The sequence below is a fragment of the Prosopis cineraria genome, unplaced genomic scaffold (genome assembly GCF_029017545.1).
Source record: "Prosopis cineraria cultivar Desert tree isolate PC_DT_omini unplaced genomic scaffold, ASM2901754v1 PC10, whole genome shotgun sequence".
Classification (NCBI taxonomy): Eukaryota; Viridiplantae; Streptophyta; class Magnoliopsida; order Fabales; family Fabaceae; genus Prosopis; species Prosopis cineraria.
The window spans coordinates 2124732-2130731 of NW_026555341.1; positions in this window are offsets into that span (position 1 = coordinate 2124732).

Below are 6000 nucleotides of genomic sequence, written 5' to 3' on the forward strand. Positions count from 1 at the left end.
CTCAAAATAATATTTAAAATATATTTTAATATTGATTTTAATATTTTAAGACCCAATTTTTGTTAACAAAAATTTTGAGTCCTATAAATCATTTGCATGCAAAAAAATAATTTTATATTTTTTATAAATTAAGAGAATTAATTTTAAAGTAAAAATAAAATTGAAAATAATTTTAAAAATAAAATTTAGGCATGTACGAATTTCTGACTCTACTACTAGATAAACATAATAAATAGAATAATATTCTTAAATAATTACTTGGTTATTGTCCATGCTAGATTTGGTTAAAAATTAAGAGTAAATTAGAGTAAGAATCTCTTTTATATAAGAGTTAAACAATATAAAAAGTTAAAGAAAAATGATTTCAAAAAAAATAATATTTTACTCATAATTAAATAATTTTTTATATAATATAATGATGGTAATTTTTTTATATTCATAAAAATGAAAAGTATAATTTACCAAAAAGTTATTTAAAACTTTGAACTAATCGAAACAATAATTTTAAGTTAGTAGTCTAACTGTGATTGAATTGGAATCAGCTTAATCATAATTAAAATAATATAATTTAATTAAAATATATAAAATATTTATATATGACTATGATAAGAGCAATATTTAAAAAATTAAGACATTAATTTACAAGTAAAGGAAACATTCATGAATAAATTATAAATAATACAACAAAATAATAACAGAGCTACTTAAATACAAAGTTGATAAATTATTTTTTATTTTATTCTTTTAAAATTAAGATAATATTTTATGATTAATAGAATTATTTAAAAATTAAAATTGGTTCAAAAAATACAGAAAAAATATTTTTAAAAAGTTTCGGGTATTCGGGCCAGCCCGAATAAGCCCGAAGCCCGAAGGTGTTAGGGCCGGGCTTGGCTATATGGGCTTTTTAAAAGAGGTAGGATGCTTTAAGCCCGATCCGAATAAGCCCGCCCCGAATAAGCCCGGCCCGCCCGAATTACCGGCTCTAAGTTAAGGCTTATTAAATTTAATTAAAATTGTGAATGACAATAACATTATTAGATTTCATTATTTTCATTCATGACCACACGATAATAGAGACCCATTTAGTATTTGCAAAAATGAAAAATTTGATTCGATTTTTTTCGTATCTTTTGACAAGAAAACAAATGATAATTTCTGTCTTGGGCATTTTATGCTTAACTCTCCCGTCTTGTCCACCACCACCAACAGGCCCTAGATAGGTAGCACACGGATATGTTTCCTTGTTGCCCTATGTGTCCGGTTAAATATGGTGAGAACAAGAGAAGGGCCCAAAACTGCCAAGTGGCTGCATCTTGGATTTGGACTAGAGCCGGTAATTTGGGCCGAGCCCGACGGGCCAGCCCGAACCCGCCTGAAAAATTTAGGGCCAAGCCCGAAAAAATATTATTTTTTTATTGTTCGGGCCTATTCGGGCCGCCCGAATAGGCCCGAGGAAATTCGGGCCAAGCCCGATCGGGTTCGGGCTTGGCCCGAATACCCGAATAAAAAAATTAAATTTTTAAAAAAATATATAAAATATGATAAAAATTAATTAATTTTTCAAATTTTATATCATTTTATACCAAAATACTATATATATAAGTGTTTTAATGTAGTTATTTTTTAAAAAAAATTAAAATAGTTGTATTTCATATTTTTATTATTTTTAATCAATAAAATATCTCAAAATAATATTTAAAATATATTTTAATATTGATTTTAATATTTTAAGACCCAGTTTTTGTTAAAAAAAATTTTGAGTCCTATAAATCATTTTCATGTAAAAAAATAATTTTATATTTTTTTATAAATTAAGAGAATTAATTTTAAAGTAAAAATAAAATTGAAAATAATTTTAAAAATAAAATTTAGGCATGCACGAATTTCTGACTCTACTACTAGATAAACATGATAAATAGAATAATATTTTTGAATAATTACTTGGTTATTGTCCATGCTACATTTGGTTAAAAATTAAGAGTAAACTAGAGTAAGAATTTCTTTTATATAAGAGTTAAACAATATAAAAAGTTAAAGAAAAATGATTTCAAAAAAAATAATATTTTACTCATAATTAAATAATTTTGTATATAATATAATGATGGCAATTTTTTTATATTCATAAAAATGAAAAGTATAATTTACCTAAAAGTTATTTAAAACTTTGAACTAATCGAAATAATAATTTTAAGTTAGTAGTCTAACTGTGATTGAATTGGGATCAGCTTAATCATAATTAAAATAATATAATTTAATTAAAATATATAAAATATTTATATATGACTATGATAAGAGCAATATTTAAACAATTAAGACATTAATTTACAAGTAAAGGAAACATTCATGAATAAATTATACATAATACAACAAAATAATAACAGAGCTACTTAAATACAAAGTTGATAAATTATTTTTTATTTTATTCTTTTAAAATTAAGATAATATTTTACGATTAATAGAATTATTTAAAAATTAAAATTGGTTCAAAATATATAGAAAAAATATTTTTAAAAAGTTTCGGGTATCCGGGCCAGCCCGAATAAGCCCGAAGCCCGAAGGTGTTAGGGCCGGGCTTGGCTATATGGGCTTTTTAGAAGGGGTAGGATGCTTTAAGCCCGATCCGAATAAGCCCGGCCCGAATTGAGCCCGGCCCGAATAAGCCCGGCCCGCCCGAATTACCGGCTCTAATTTGGGCTACCTCGTCCCGCCAGGCTCCTGAATTCTTGTTGAGAGTTTATCGCTGCATTGGGCCACAATAAAGTAAGAGTAATTATATGTTAGATTTACACGTTATGTTTTCAAGTGGTAATTTTTAAAAAAATTTATTAATTTTTATTGAAAAAAATATTTTCCGACACAATCTCTTTGAGATTTTATTTTAGTATTTTTTGTTATCAATTAAGTGCAGTGAATTTAAATTTATTCCAAGTTCATAAAACCAGCTATTTTTATATTGGTCCATACGCCAGAACATGTTAAATGTCCAATATATTTAAGGATGTGTAGGTAAAAATAAATGTGAGTATGATGTATTAGAAAAATAATTATAATCTTTTTTTACCACCTTGGATGTAATGCGAGCTGAATTTTTTTCGTGCTGAAGAGAAGTTCTACTCTTTCCAGTTCTTTAAAAATAGATATTTCTAAATGCAACTTTTGTATTGTTACGTTATTATCACTCTTTCAATTATCATTTCAGAATCACAGGATTGATGGCTTAAGATATCAACTAGTCGTATAGAGATCGGGAAGAGGCTAACGCTGAGGATTCTTTATTTGTGGCGATGGTGTATTCCAAGCCAAACCCTACTTCTCGTTTTCACACTTAACCATTCTATTAATTTTTTTTTTCTTTGGAAACATAACGTACACTGCATGGTGCAAAAGTAGTAGCAGTTACTTATTTTTTATGGATAGAAGGCTATGAATCAACAGCCGAAGAAGACTAGGTTTAGTTAAAAAAGTTAAATTTTTATAATATAATAAATCAATGTTTGAAACTTTACTTTAAAATATATTTATATTTAATGTTGAAGTGTATCTTGAATGTTACTATTTCAAGGATGTTTATAAACAAATTTAAAAACAAAAAAAAAACAAAAAGGCTCCAGATCCACCTCTTCACCACGATACGGCCCAATTCTGCCTGCAACAGAGGGATCGATGATAAGAACAAACATATCCCCTGTAGCAAAATAAATAAATAAATAAACAAGTCCTTTTCACTTTCCAGCCTTCAATCTCCGAACGATAAAGCGAATCACACGTCTGAAAATCACGAAAAAGGAAATAAAATTTCATAAAGGGCATAGATGATTTGCTTGCCGAGACTGATTATTCTTTATTCATGCGTCTAATCAAGGACGGAGGCCGATTGAGGTTGGCTTCACAGTGAAGAATATACTGCTGATACAGCTGAGCTGACAATGGATGCCGCGCAAATTATTACAAACGTGGGCCATTGTTGAAACTAACTAGGGTCACCCCCAGAGTCCCCCATATCGCTTCTCAAAAAAAAAAAAAAAAACAACAGCAGCAGCAACAAGAAAGAAACAATCATAATCATAATGGAATGACCCATTTTCACAAGTTTCTGTTGACCAGGAGATTTGCAAAAGATGGCTACATCACGATCTCACCGTCCATAACCTCTCCACTCTTATCCATCTTCGGAGTGGGGAGCCCCACTCGTAAACGTGACAGGGCCAGTCTCTGACATGTCATTCTTTTAGGCAGCTTCTGACCTGGAAATACGCATTTGATTAAAGCGAGTGTGAAAAAGGCAAGAGTAAAAAGACGTTGCTGCACATACAGATTTGATCGCCTTATATGGGTTTCATTTCTTTCTTTCTTTCTCTTCCCGCGATTAATTGCCATACTTGGAAAGGAAAATAATATACAGTACACACAACAAAGCGAAGGTGATGATAGCAGCGGTAAAAGATGTTCATGATCTAATTATACCTTTAACCTAATTGTCAACCATCAAGGCTTTGACGGAATTTTTATTTCCTCTTTCGGGCAAACTAAGAGGAAAAGGCGAGCATTTTTTGCATATACTGTTCTTTCGTGGGGGGCGGTTTAAAGTTTTTCAATGAATCGTGCGTAGGAGGAAATACCAATCATCTTTATGGCGTGCGGTGCGAGGGTGAGAAAGGGACACTTGAAATTAATAGCATCCGATTCTCAAACCGAGTTGCTCGCCCCGTTCATTCTTTATGTCGCTGTAATAGGAGTGCCCAGATCCGGCCTCATAACTTGCGCACTTACGTTTCCTTGTAAAGTTTGAACTTTTCCTCCTATACTCATATTCCTAACATAGAATACTGATAATGATGACACTCCAGAATTTTCTTCGTTATGCGCTAAAAGGAGTTCGTTGGCATAATTGCTCCCACATCTCGTGCACCAGATTCAACATTGTTGTGATATTTTTCAATAAGCGTGACCCCCTTACTTCAATGTGAATGGCCTTACCGAGGATACTTGTAGGGAGACTATACTTTATCTGCTCCCTCCCGCATGTAGATCTAGATCTTATGAATTCAGGAGATAGCTAGGAACCAAAAAGAAAGACGCGGGGCAGTGTTTTTAAAGAATAAAAACGATGATGTATTTCACTTTAATTAGTCGATTGCTTGTGACTGTGAAAAGAATCCATCCAATTCTATCCTAACGCAACGTGCATAAATTAGAGATTTAAAATCCAGAATCCAAAGTGATTTAAATACATGCACCGCATCTTTTACATCAAGGCCTTGATTAATTCTGAGCTCAATTACGACGAGCCACCGTTCGCTATTGAGCAAAGGTAGAAAAATTGGTGAGTTTGTCCTTACAAGTTCAGCCCTTAAGAGTTCAAGTTTTTGAGTTCAATTTTTTAAAAAATAATTAATTTTTTAAATCCAATCTTTATTTGAAGGGCTTAGGATAGGGTAAATAAGCTTTTTTTATTTTTTTAAAATAAAAAACATAAAATAAATAAATATAAATAAAGATATAGAATCTTAATTAAATTTTAAAATGAAGGTAAAAATTTTCAATTCATATCAACTTTATCAAATCTGATAAATATAAAAAAATTGTGTATCATAAAGTACAACATTAATCAAAATCAAAAAATAAACTTTACAAAGTAATCGTGTTTAAAAAATTAATAAAAAATCTGTTAATATTGTGTTAAAATAAATGACATAAAAACCAACATCAATTAATTTAACAACATAATACTTGAAAAATCATACATTTTTTAAGAACTAAGATTTAAAGAACTGTCCAAACTTTTTTTTTAAGACCTATCAAGGTCAGGCTTAGAAGTTTGATTTTTCAAAAAATCACCAACTTTTTAAACCTAAATTTTTATTTAAATAGAGTTTTCAAGTATTTATTTTTAACTATACTGAGTGCGTGCACAACACGAGCATGGTGATGTCAGAAAATTTTTTTAGTGCAACGTTTTCTCTTAATATCTTAATATTAAAAAACCGCGCAATATTA